This window comes from Syzygium oleosum, unplaced genomic scaffold (genome assembly GCF_021117445.2).
Source record: "Syzygium oleosum isolate NSW1041296 unplaced genomic scaffold, Sole_v2.1 Sole_v2.39, whole genome shotgun sequence".
NCBI lineage: Eukaryota > Viridiplantae > Streptophyta > Magnoliopsida > Myrtales > Myrtaceae > Syzygium > Syzygium oleosum.
The window spans coordinates 2,723,347-2,737,533 of NW_026607523.1; positions in this window are offsets into that span (position 1 = coordinate 2,723,347).

Below are 14,187 nucleotides of genomic sequence, written 5' to 3' on the forward strand. Positions count from 1 at the left end.
GCTTATCTATCTATCTTTCCCGGGGACACAGAGTTGTTGCGAGTGAACTTGTGCATATAAGCAATGAGTTAGTGGGAGGAATTTCTTTTCAGAAAATAGTTTTCGAAAAGTCAAATTGATCTATTTCTTTGAAGTTTCTGTTCTCCCACACGCAAATTGAAAGGAAAAAGATCAAGCAAAAAAACAAAACAATGAGAACCATCTTCGATGTCATTTTACTTTTCCGAACCATCTTTTCTTCCACGTTTCATCAAAAGCCAAACCATTGCACATCAATGATACTTCCTGGAACATGGTAACTTCAGACTTCTATGCCTTCCCCCGGCGAGTACGTAGCAATGGGAACCATCTTCGATAGTTCTTCAGCCAAGTGAACATTCTACGGAACAACAGCCAGAGACCGTTGTCAACTTGTCACTAAATTTAACGTGGTCACAAATATTTACATTACTACACGAGTCGGATTAGTTTTTTTTTTTTTGAGTCGTATCAGTTGACGAAGTAGAAAAACATATTAAACTAAAGGTGGAAAAAAGAATTCAATTTTGTCGTTTTAGGGTATTCCAATAGTGAAAAAAATGTTACTTTTGTCACTTTAGGCACACCCAAAGGTGACGAAAAGAATGATTTTTGTCGCCTTAGGGTTGACGAAAGGCAAAAAAGCCCACCAAAAGTAAGCCAACAAATTACCCGGTTTCGTCACCTTAGGGTCTGCTAAAGAAGGCCAAATTCTCAGTTTGTCACCTTAGGTCATACCCAAAAGCGATGAAAAAAATCATTTTTGTCGCTTTAGGACCGCCCCAAGGTGATAAAATTATTTTGTCACCGTAGGTTCAAAATTTTCCCATCTCAATGTGAGTTGAAATTTTGTTGCTTAGGCCCAAACCTAACGGGACAAAACCATTTCACTTTAGGCCTCATCTGAGGCGACAAAGGCGAGAAAAACAGTTGAGAAATTAGAGAGATATGTAAAATCAGCTAAATAACCTAATATCATTAACAAAAACCATGATTTTGTTGCTTTAGATTCAATCTAAGGTCAGCAAAAGCCTTAGGTTCAAAACTATCCCAACTTTGATTGAATCCATGGCGACAAAGTACGAATTTTGTCGCCTTTGGATGATCATTTTTTTTTTTGGTCAAGAAAAAATTTCTCTCTCTCTCTCTCCAATTCGCTGGACCAGAGTAGGTGCCAGTGAACTTATCATGCATATGAGCAATAAGTTCAAGTTAGAATGGTGGACATATCGCTGAGGAATTTCTTTGAGCTTTCTAGGAGGAATGGCCTAAATGTTTGAGTGGGAATAGGGGCTGTGGGCACTGCGGAGGAGTTTCTTCGAGCTTTCCTAGATGATTGGACAGCACGGTTACTACCAGGAAGAAATTTCTTTGAGTTTCCGAAGATGAATAGAAAGGAGATTATTACACAGGATATTATGCGGATGGTCCCCTCCTTGGACGGTTGGTGGTGCTTTCCTGATTCCTCGCTGCGATGAAACAGCTGCTATCTCTCCCGACCTCCAGTTTGAGTGGGCGCCTTTCTGCGATGAAACAGGTGCGTCTTTCTCTGTCTTTTCCAACTCTAAGCCAACAACCCTCGCCGAGCGATGGGTGCAAAGGTTGCAGGCCTCGCCCGTGCCACATAGGACGGCGGCGTCCATATCAATGATTTCCGGCTAAAATTAGCCAGAAGGATTATATTGGCAAATCGTGAAAATATTTAAGATTAAGTTGGTCAAATTGAAATATTTATGTCCGAATTGGTCATCGTATAATAGGTTTATGATTTTTTTGGTAATTATTCCCATTTATAACCTTCAAGGTTCCAGGAAATTTGTCTACTTGTTATTGTTTTGTGGATGAAAATGTGATCGATTTGGCGATCAAAATGATATAGAATCTATGCCACGGAGCTGGTGTTCTGCTTGATCCCTCCTCTTTACTTATCTCTTGATCTTCATGCTTCTTTGGCAAACCTTTCAACAAAGAAAGCAAGATACATTATCAGGAAGGGATTCTCATCCCAAAGCTAATAATGTAATAATCATGAGGCATACCTTGTGCATCAGCAAGAAACCACCATGCATTGGTTGTCCTTACAGATTCAACATGCTACTTTCACACATCGAACAGCCTCTACTGAAGGAAAGGGAAAAAGCAAAAAGCTTTGGGCCCATTTTCATCTCCTTGGGTCTTCAAACTGCAGCTGAGCCGTCCCATGGCCAAGATAAAAGACTGGACTTTTCTTTTAGGCGTTCTTGGTGAGCTGGGCTTTAGTGATCGTTGTTGTTACTTCAATTGGTAATCTCTCTCCACAGTCTCTTTCTTGCTTTTGATAAAAGGCTCGCGCTCTCACCCTTTCAAGCCTTTCTGTGGTATGCTACGAGGCGGTCTTCTCTCATTTGATGTGTTTATGTCCTTCGCCGAGACCTTTTCAGCTTCTCTTATATATAATCGGCAGTCGTATAATGTCCGGAAAGGTATTTCCTTAAATAGAAATTGTTTTGAAATTTCTCATCTTTTGTTTACAGATGACTAGTTATTTCGCTTCGAGCTTACTAGTAGGGTCACTAAAATTGTCCAAACCAACATTGCTATGGCCTCGCAACAAAGTTATCAATTTCAATAAGGATATGCAGTTTTTCAGTCCTAACAAGTCAAGACGGTTCGCAACAAGCCAATGTCTATGATGATTTTGAATTACAAGAGCCAACAGGAGAAGTAGATTAAGGGTAGTCAATTGTTCTAAAAGTTTAAGTTGTTAGATGAATGCGTAGTTTAATATTTAATTTTTTAACACTCTCCCTCATGCTTAGTCTGGTTTTTTTTTTGGCCGAATACTAAGCATGGACATATTTAATTAGGGAGGCAAATGGGGCTTGGAATAATTGAACTCAGGACCTTTAGCTTTAATACTATGTGAGATTTTGTGGGATCATAGTAAATTTTTCTAAATGTTTAAGCTGTTAGATGAATGTGTAGTTTAATATTTAATTATTCTAACAAGTTAGAGGAAAAAAAGAGTCTAATGAAGTTAGAGTGGGGCCCAGTGTGTACACATGGCAACTAATGAATGGACTACTTTAAATCCTATATGATACTAGTCAAGCACTCAATATTTTGGAGAGTGGAGACTCCCCTCCCACAGAATTTTAATAATGAAAAAGTTCTAGTAAGTTTGCAACAGATTTTCATTTATGGTATGTTGACACCTATTTTCTGATTTGCCCAAAATTAATTATGCAAAAACTAGCAATTAATTTTTTTTATTCCTAAAACAAAAATATTTTTATTTAATTGCATGACATGTAGACTTTAGGTGTTTATTTTATTATTAGAATGTATTTATTTTCTAAATAATTAAAAAAGGTTAATAAAAAAAATCAATAAAAAAAATTCGAGTCGGACCGGGTCAAAACCGGGTCGATCCGGCCCTCTTCCTTCCTTCCCCTCCCCGCCGCGGGCCCAGCCTGCTTCTCTTTTCTTCTTTTTCCTTTCGCGCGAGCTGGGCCCGACCCAACCCGCTCTCTTTCCCCCACCAGCCTGACCTCTCTCCCTCTCTCTTCCTTCTCCTCTATTCTCCCTTGCCTCAACCAGCCGCCTGGGAAATGCGGATTATCCGCTCCACCGCGCAGCCATGGCCACCAAAGTCATGGCGCTGGCTAGGCCGGTGCAAGGCCATTAAGGCGATGACTTTTGGGGTGGGGCAGGTGGCCTGTGGCTCCTATATAAGCCGGTGAGGAAGAGAGGGGTCGGACTTTTGAAGCAAAAAATAGAGCAGAGAGATTTGAGAGATCTCGAGAAAAACCGAGAGCAAGAGAGGGAGCCTTGAATTTTTACAGGTTCCGAAGAGGAAGCTAGACGACCGTCCCTAAAGATCAGCATCGCCGGCAAACCCCCTAGATGCGTCTTCGACCGGTAAGAGTTCTCGGCTCGCTTTGTACTTTGTTTTCCCCTATTTCTGTGTGCAGGTTGGCCGGGACCTACGTTGGCCGTTTTGCGCAAATCCTGACCCATACCGTCCTTGCCCCCGACTCAGACGTCACCCTCGGAGGTGAGTTGTGGTCACCAGACCTTGCCGGGGCCCCGAAGTAGTCCTGAGTTCCCCTGTTTTCTTCACGCACGCCAACTATTTGTTAAAATGTCTCAATAGGGCCAATTTATTTTTGAGCTTTGCTAGAGGGTAGGTGGTCGGACGGTAACTGAGCTAGCTCGGGTTGGTCTTGTGGCGGTCATTAGGGCCCAAAAGAATCCAAAACTCGGCTTGGGTTCGCCGACTAAGCTCTGATCGGCGTTTGGGTTAACGAACTCCGATCAAGGATTGGCCGGCGACCATTTTGGTCGGCTCTCCGGCGACCAGACACTGGGCTCTCTTCAGCTTGGTATGCTGAAGAGAGTGGAGCCATTGGCCGAACAAAACAACCGGCAAATCACTGGAATTTTGTCCGGTCTGCGGCCTCCCCACGTCTAAGGCGCGATATCCGGCTGAACTGGCCCGGTTCGGGTCAAACCCGATTCAAAGTCGGTTCATTGGCTCGGGTCAGTCATACCCGAATCGGATCCGATAATCCGACTCGAATCAGTCAATTTGGGTCGGTTTCACGAATCTGGGTCGGTCCCGACCAGACCTGAATCCAATGACCCGACCCGGATTCGCCGATCCGACCCGGTTAATATTATATTATAATTTTTTTAAAAATATATTTTTTTTGACCTGGACAAATATTATAATAATATTTTCTTTCAATATATATAAAATAATAATTTTTTTTAATTTTAAAATTAAGAAATAGTTTAGAAATTAGTATTTTTGAATAATTTTCTAAATTATGTGAATTATTCGGTTAATAATCATGTTTAGATCGGATAAGCTTATAGGGCTATACAATAGAATTTTGGATATTATTGTTGTATTATTATTATGCATGTTGTTTTTTATTAGAATATAATTACATCAATTGTCATGTTTTGAATGTTGTCGCCTTAGTTAGGGTTAGAACCCTAGGCCACATATCTATCTTGATTGCTAATTGCTAATGATTGTGCACTTGCTTGATCACCTCACATGTTAGGAGAAAGGTCCTAAAATCAATCCAAACTATTTGACAAATATTTTCTCAAATGAACAGGATAAAAGGTACCAAAATGGCACTAATCACTCTAACTAGTGTAATCAAGTTCCCTGACTCATTTAATCTTTGGTTCGTAGGAGTAGGGTAATTCTCCCGTTACCTTACTTGAGTTTTTAATCAACCCTCCCCAAATTGATTAGTAACGACTCATAGATAAAAATCACTTACAGGTTAAAAACCTAAACCCTAAATCACGATATGATATGGGCTTGGGAGACCTCGAGTTAAATTTCAGACCTAGATTTAGTGCGTACAAGGCGAGACCCCTTTGTATGCTAAAAAAACCGGAGGTCGGTTGCAACATGGTACACTTGAATTTCCTAATGACCATAATCACGTTCATGACCATTGGAAAATGGAAAACTTTGGATGGAACTTGGTTCTTCTGTAATTTTTCCTTCTTTACTTGCCGGATATCTCGAGGATTCGTAGCAAATATTTTCCAACACTGCAGACATGAAACAAAAGTGAGGTCACAAATCAGCTGCAAAGCTTGCTGAGTTCTTCTTGCTACGACCGTACCTAATATAATTGATCAATTTGCTAACCAACCTTCTTGACATTGTGGTCCTTTCTGCTGTTATTGGCAAAGGAAAAGAGTATCCTACAGCTTAACCAGCAAAGAGAGCCCTGTTACTTCGTACTCTTTCACTTAATTTGAAATTTGGGATTCGTTTGATGAAAGGAAGTGCAGATGGTAAAAGAGAAATGGGGTTGTGATAGTATGGCATCATACCATGTCACATTTAGAATGTCTGATGTAAAGTGAAAAATTAATGGATCCGCAGAAAAGAAAACTCAGTCTCTTCTTTTTTGAATAATGACACTCAGGTCCATATAAATGGGGGGTAAAAGGAAAAGAAAGAAAAGAACAAAGTTATGTTTGCTCCACTTGCGTTTTTTTTTTTTGGATAAGTGGACATTAGAGGAAGTTTGCCATGGTTATGTTTCTATGCTCTAACATCAACTACCTATTTGATAATTTTCATATTGTCGTGTTATTCAAAAACCAAGCAGCGAGTCATTCTCTTAAATTCTTTTATCCTTATCACTCAATTCATTAGGAAGCTAAATTACTTTTCCAAAGTGCTAACATTTCCAACATAGCAGGCTTGTTTCTCTATTCATGGAACAGGTGAAGAACTTCATACAATAGCAGGCATACATGCTGGAATTGCATTTGTACCGTTTCGTAGAGTAAGTACTTCATTCCTTTCCCGTTTGATCCAACATTTTACCAATTATTAGCAGAGAAAAGGGAGCTTGTTCTGTTTGTGATCTTGTAAGCGAGAAAGTTAAGTATGCTTTCATGAAATGCGGAAGACTTCTCGGTAAGTTAATTGTCGCACCGCGCTTTTCCTTACCCTAGGGCACTAGGAGGTATTTTCGTTCATTTCTAATGATTAAGTGTTTTATTAAACGAACGAGAGTCTCTCCCTGACCATACCTCACGAGACAGCATGTATTTGTTATTTAATTTTCTTTTTTAGCCTAAGTTTTACTTTGGAGTTGCCACTAGTCTTTATGGATCGACTAGAAACCTAATCGAGGTATGAGAGATCTATCACGATTTCTACGAACCAGAGATTACATGGGTAACGGAACTTGATTACGCTAACGATCCCAAATTGAGATCCCTGACGCCCTTTCGGTACCTAAAATGATTCGGAGTGTCTAAACATATCACGCCAGTTCGCAAAGCCTATCCACTAATTCTAACTATTCTAATCGGGAGAAATCAACCAATTAATAAGGAAATGCACAAACAATTTCAATCAAACAAAGAAATCCTAAAATGGTCTCTAAAATAAAAATCAATTAAAACACCCAAACCCTAGTAAAGTCCTAAAAGCTTATTCATTCAAAGGATTATGTTGTCTTAGGGTTTTAGTTTTGTTTAGGATGAAAAAACCCCTTCTGGGGGTTAAACCCCTTTTAGTTTTAGGGGTTAAAGCCCCTTTTAATCCCTAAACTAAGGAATCTTTAAAAAATACCACTTGGGCATCTCAAAAATTTTAAATTTTACTCAAAGTGGGTGGCCACAGGTATTCTAAGTCATTCTGTGGATTTTTTAAATTTTTTATTTTTTTTTGGGAAACGTTTATTGAAATTTTTTTACTTTCCTGAAATCTAATTTTTTTATTTTTTGAAAACTTTTATAAATTTTTTTCGAAATTTTTCCAATTTTGTGAATTTTTGGAATTTTACAAATTTTTATGAGTTTTATGAAAGTTTTCTGATTTTTATGAATTTTCTGGGATTTTTCTAATTTTTATGAATTCTCTGATTTTTTTTGTAATTTTTATGAATTTTTGGATTTTTTTTATGAATTTTCTGAATTTTCAAATTTTTATGAATTTTCTGAAATTTTTCTAATTTTTATGAATTTTTTGGATTTTTATGATTTTCTAAATTTTATGGATTTTTATATATTTTTAATTTCTTTATCTGATTTTCTGATTTTTATTGTTTATTATTTTTTATTATTTTTTATTATTTTTTAATCTGAAGCGAACCATACCGAACCTATGACATTCTCAAATATGACCATATTCAAAATGTAATGAATGGTTAATTCATTAATGCGCAACTAGTAGAATTAGACTCTAAATCGATTCAAGAATCATTCAAGAGTATTCCAAGCTACGGAAAAGGCAATTTAGGACTTCGATGCGCACGACTAAAGAACTCAATCATGGATTGACAATTTGACCATAAGGACCGATGAGGGATCCTCATAAGTCATTTCAAGTCGATTTAGGAATGATTATAGCTCGATTCGACAATAGTATAAAATCGGATTGCGGGTGATTCCGCACAATTACTATATTGATTCCGAATGACACTAGACCAATCCCTAATGATCGTATACTTCAAAACGGGCAATTGACCCCTCTCAATTACATAACAATCAAGGGTCATCCATGAATTGAAAAAGGCTTAAACGTAGATTGATTTGGAATCAACTACGGGTTAAACGCACAAAATCCCTAAGAGCCACCCATAGTTCTAATTATGCGAAAGACGCATTTGAGTGATTTTAACCACGAATCCTAATCTAGTTGAGGGTATTGGACTCTAGAGGATTAAGAGACAATTATTGGATAAATTCTGAGAATCACCTATTTATCGGTAAACCGAGAAACCTTGAAAAAGTGAAATTTGGGTAGGAAATTGAGGCTCGCAAGGGGGCCCACGAATTTCTAAGGACCCAATGGGCCTCATGGACTATATAGTCGGCCACAAGGGCTCAATGGAAGGGAAATTACAATTTTGCCTTTTTGGGCCTAAATTAAGAAGTTTTGAGAATTTGTGCAAGAAAAACCCGAGATGAAAAGCCTGCAAGGAACTAAGCCCAATGACAGAGCCCAAGGAGGATTTCGGCCCAGAGGAATGGGATTGGCCTAAGTTGAAGCCCATTTAAGGCCTTCTAGAGAGGAATAGTGTCTTTGAGCAAAAAGACCATTTTGCCCCTAGGTCTTCTAGAATCTCTTTGAGTTGAAAAAGGGAAAAATTGTCCACTTGTTCCTCAAGTTTTGGCCGGCCACATGGGGGAGAAAATTGACCAAAATGCCCCTCTCATCTTTCCTTAATTCCATTTTTACCCTTGGATATTTGTGAAACTTGTTTTGTAAGAGTTAATCTTGGCCTTTCATTCCAACTTGGTGAGCAAGACTTAATCTTGGCCATCCATCTTGGCTTGTGAAGTAAGGAGAAAGGAGAGCCATCCATTTTTTGGGTGTCTTGCAAGACACTTTCTCTCTCTTCCCTCATTCCTCATTTTCCTCTAAGTTTTCTCTCTTTGGTCTTTCTCTCTCTAGCCTCTCATCCGTCCCTCTCCCTCTCTCTTTCTTGTTGTTCGGCCCTCACCACCATACCCTCACGCCACCACTACCGTGAGCCGTCCATCGCCGTGAGCCACCCACGGCGCCGTTTGTTGCCGGAACGCCACATGCCATTCGCCGTGTCGTCACGCCTCCCTTGCCGAGCCACCCCTTGGTTTTCTTTGGTTTAAGAGTAAGTTTACTTTTTAATCCTGATTAGGGCATTAGGTTGCTAATGGTTTAGGTTTAGAGTTAATTAGGTAGATTAGAGGATAGGTTATCTAGTTAATGATAGCTTATTTTGATTATTATGTGATAACCTATTTAGTGTAATTGATAGCTTATCAAGCTTAGGTGATAGCTTATCTCATGCTTTAATGATAACTTATCATGCTAAAGTGCTAACTTATCAAGAATTGATCGATAGCTTTTCGTGAATTGGTCGATAACTTATCGAGAGTAAGTCGATAGCTTATCATGAATTGGTCGATAATTTATCAAGAGTAAGTCGATAGCTTATCATGAATTGATCAATAGCTTATCACGAATTGACCAATAGCTTATCATGATTTAAGCGATAGCTTATCTTAAATTAAATTGATAGCTTATCATGTGTTTAGTGATAACTTATCAAGTTCATGGTGACAACTTATCAATTGCATGTGATAGCTGATCATGTTTAATAGTGATTACTTATCATAGAAAATGGTAATAAGTCATCTTACTCACTTGTCTTATATAGTGATAGATTGCCATGTATTATGTATTAAGGTTTAAATTTCCATGAGAAAAATGATGAGTTCATGTTATATAATGCCTTGATTAAATGGCAAACCTTGAACATGCTTATGTTTAAAAGGGAAATTGGATGGACAATGCTAATGGTGTTTAAAAATGAGTGTGTTTCATGATATCTTTGTACGTAAAGAAGTGTACGTCATAAACACTTTGTATTGGCTAATTCCCAAAGATAAGAATGGGCATTGAGTGATTGCTATGTGTGCATGATCACATAAAAGTTCCGTCTAGGCGGGGGTTCTAGACGATACCCGGCGGGGGTTCGGGTGTCGTCTAGGCGGGAGTTCTAGACGATGTCATGTCGCGATTAAGGCCGGATCGATGCTCTTTATGGAATGTCATCTGGGCGGGGATTCCAGACGTTGCCGTGCCCGACGAAGCGGGACGATGCTCGGTTATGCCAGAAGACACCGGTGGGGGTTCGATTGTGGCCCTGAGTGGTCGTTTAATAATCTAGACTATTATGAGTGCAACGTGCATGGATGAATGCATTATGTCTGAAAGTGATAATTATATGTGTCTGAATTATTAAATTGATATTGTGCCTGCTTATGCACTATGATATGCCTCTAGTAAATGCAATCATGTGATCTTGTTATATGCTCATTGGAGCGATTGTAGAGTTATGATGGTTAGTAGAGGGTGAGAGAATTGCCTTTTGTTAATAGTTAAGGCAAAGCAAGGGCTTTGCTATTGATTTGCCATCGATGCTAGAGTAGCATGTTTAGGGCGATCCGGAGGCAACGTATTCTCCTAAATAAGGTTTAGGAAGCTTACTTGTTGAGTTAAATCTCACTCGTAGTTGTTAACCACTTTTCAGGTCTACCGATATGAGTACGCGTTTGGTTTGCTTCGGGTTGCCGTAGACCGAGAAGTGGAAGGGATCGATGTTCCAGGGGAACCGGCTGTTTTGAGTGAAAACACCTTTAGATGTCGTCCTCGTAGATAGAGGAGCTAAGATAACCCTCAATCCCTTTTGATGTCATAATCGGAAAAAGGTCCGCGTAGCGGAATTGTATTTTGTGAAATACTAATGCGTTAATGACACTTAAGAGGTGAATGAAATATATTTGTTTTCCTCACTATCCCCTTATTATATGTCTGGGAGTTTACACGTTTCCGCGTGTGTTTAATGAAAGATAAAAAAAGAATGAGTCGGCGACGCATTTTTGGACGTCGCAACTAAATGACCAGGGAGTGATGTTGGCGTTCCCGAGAGAACGGGGCGTGATAGAATCGGTTCAAATCGGTCCGACCAAGTCGGACTGGCATGGTTGACGCCCCAGCAGGAACGGTGCCCAAAACGGCACTGTTTTGTTCTTTTTCATTGTGGCATTTTAACGAACATGTTGTGGGCATTAGTCTTAGTTTTGCATTCTCTGGGTAGCCACTTTAGGCTGATCTCCGGTGACATTCCGGCCACATTCCGACCATTCTAATCGATCCTAAACCTTCACCGAATGACCCTCTACACATCCATACCCATTAGATTGTCATTGAACCTCCCTAAGTCATTTATTTTCAAGTTCAAACTTCCCTACTTAATATGGAAATCATCCCCTAAAACTAAACTAACCTAACATGTCTAACATTCAAATCAACAAACAAGAACGTCCTAACCATTTCTAGCGAATCATAACATGCATTTGAGCTCAAATGGACGAGATTGACTGACTTAGAATGGCCAATGGCCATGGAAATACATTCCGACAAGTGTTGGTTGTTTCGGCGACGAGGTTTTTACGGTCCAACTCAATACAAATGCCAAGCCGTCGATCCAAAATGCACAAACCGAACCAAAAATGGATTAGAAACATAAAAGGAAAACGAATAAGCATCATTGAAATGAGCAAATCCAAAAATCACACACGAATTAACTCGGTAAGTCATTTTGGCATTTCATCGAACAACTAATGTGTGACTATGAAGGGTTTTTACCTTCGTCATTCGAATGCAAATCGGAAATTTCGACCCGAAAGGCGGCTATACGATGGTCTACCAACACTCCCAATTCAATTTAGTGCCCTCCAATTTTCCGGAAAAGTCGTTGATTGGTTGATCGGGGCTCGTTTTCTGGTGTTCGCGATCAGCCGCTTGATTGGAATAGGGAAGGGGAGGTCACGGCCAAAGGCCGATTCGCCGGCGCTCCTATGGTTAGGGCGGCGCTGGACGCTCGGTTGGGGACCTCTAACCCTCTCCCTCTCACTTTCTCTCTCTAGTTTCTCTTATTTTCTCTCTCTCTCTCTCTCTCTTTTGGGCATTCGATCGAGCAAGTGATGTCTATGGAAGTTGGTTTTTTTTCTCTTTTAACCGCCTCACCGGGGCGGTTTTACCCCCCTAACCGACTCCCAAATCGGTTGGGACGGTTGACTATGGACATTTGGAGATCTCCAGCTTCCCAACCGTCCTCAATACGTGCTAAAATGGGAGGAGTTTGTTGGGAAAGAAGCCGGCCAGACAGTTTTTTAACTCTCCTTTTCAGCTCATGGTCTGGCCGGGTGAAGAAGAAGACTGTGTCGGGTCGGGTCGGGTCAGACCCCGACTGACCCGGTTTGACCAAAATTACAAATTAAACCTCCTATTTTACACAATTTTGAAAATTTAACCCCAAATTCAGACTCCTTGGCACATTTTACCCTAGAATATGGGTTCAATTTGAATTTTCACTCTAATTAGGTCAAAATCCCCAAATTCAAATTCGGTTTACTTGGGTTTTTGTTCAATTAAGTGTCTAAATGACATAATTAAGAAAAATTGAGGCCAAAATTGAATTACCCATGTTCAATTGACCCTAGGGAAGGTATGGGTCTTGATTGGAAACTTCAAATTGAATGCAATCCCCAATTTGGGTATTAAAATCCCTAATTTTCAATCAATTTTGGGGTTTTTTTAAATATTTTTATCAAATTGTGAAATTGGACTGACCAATATGCAATTCAAGGTCCCAGAATAAATATTTGTGAAGACACTATAGCCCAAAAATGACTAGAAATGGTTTAGTTGAGTTTTTGGTTCAATTAGGATATGAATTTGCCCCTGATTTGGGGAAAACATATTCCCAATTGAAATTTTGTAAAATTTACTTTGTAGGACGAAAATTTGATTTAAAATAAGACTAATTTTTTTTTTTGTAATTTTTGAATTCCATTTGCTATTTTTCTTGATTTTATGCTTATTTTTATTAACAGAAATTAAGGAAAAATTAAGAAAAAATCTAGAAAAATTATTTTTGGTTTAGAAGTAAGTCCCTAAGCATGGAAAAGGTTCCTAATCCTAATTTTGTGATTTTTAGGTAAAATTGAAAAATGGACCCAAAAATCATGTGTCAACATTAATATATTTGATGAAGAGATAATCTAAGTGGCTAATTGAGAGTAGTTCTCTCCGGTAGAATTGTACATGAAAAAGGCGAGAAGAACTTGTCTTTTCAAGTCTTTCCTATATTTATTTCCAGATGTTATTGATCTCCTAATATATTGTGTTGCTCGGACACATAATTAAAATTCAGTAGTTTGTCATTGAATTATGGTTTGTTGATTTTTTTCCCTCACCAGGAAACCTTTTATATCTTGTTGACAAATGAGTTTGCAGGTTTTAAAGCACCTTAGTAGTAGTACCATGACATGCAGTTGTTAGCGTCTTTAGCCACCAATGCTCTCGAAACAGAAACTAGGTAATTTTTGGGTTATACTGGTGGTCACTGATAAGCAATGGCAAAGTATTTATGCTGCATCAAGGTAGAATCTCCCTGTGGTTCAGAAAGCATGCATTTTGAAAGGTTCCATTCTATCGAGAATTATTTCTTGTACTCAAACCAATTCCAAAATTAAAGATTTTGCTAGAGGACTTGCACACGCATAGATATATGAAAAGCCGGGGGTTTTGAATATATAAAATCTCGGGTAACATTGATATTGAATTGGAATTATCTTATGGTTCCATTCTAAGCGTTATTTATGAATGATTAACCACGTAGAAAGTAATAATGAGGATTATGAAAGCAATATCTTTATTGAGCTTTCTAACCAAAAAGAGAAATCTTTACTGAGCTCTTCCTCTACAATCTTATGGTGTAGGAGGTGTATATCCACGACATGGTCCAAAATTACATTTGGTAGTAATTTATGATTTTCATTTCATCATTGAACATTCAACTTTGAAAAGTTGATAATCTAAGGAATATTGCATGTACATGAGAAAAATGAACGAAACAGAATGTGCGAAGGAACATAATGTGATATCATGTTGTTGCTATGGTGTAAGCTCGTCAAAACATGCTTTTACCCTTACTTAATGCTACAATTTGCATCTTTTTACCATTAGGACTGGATTGGATTGAAAAAAAGAGGAATGTATCTAATCGATGCATTTCCTGCAGACCGAGCTTTACACCAAGGACTAGATTGGATTGAAGACCTTGGATGAAGCTGGGA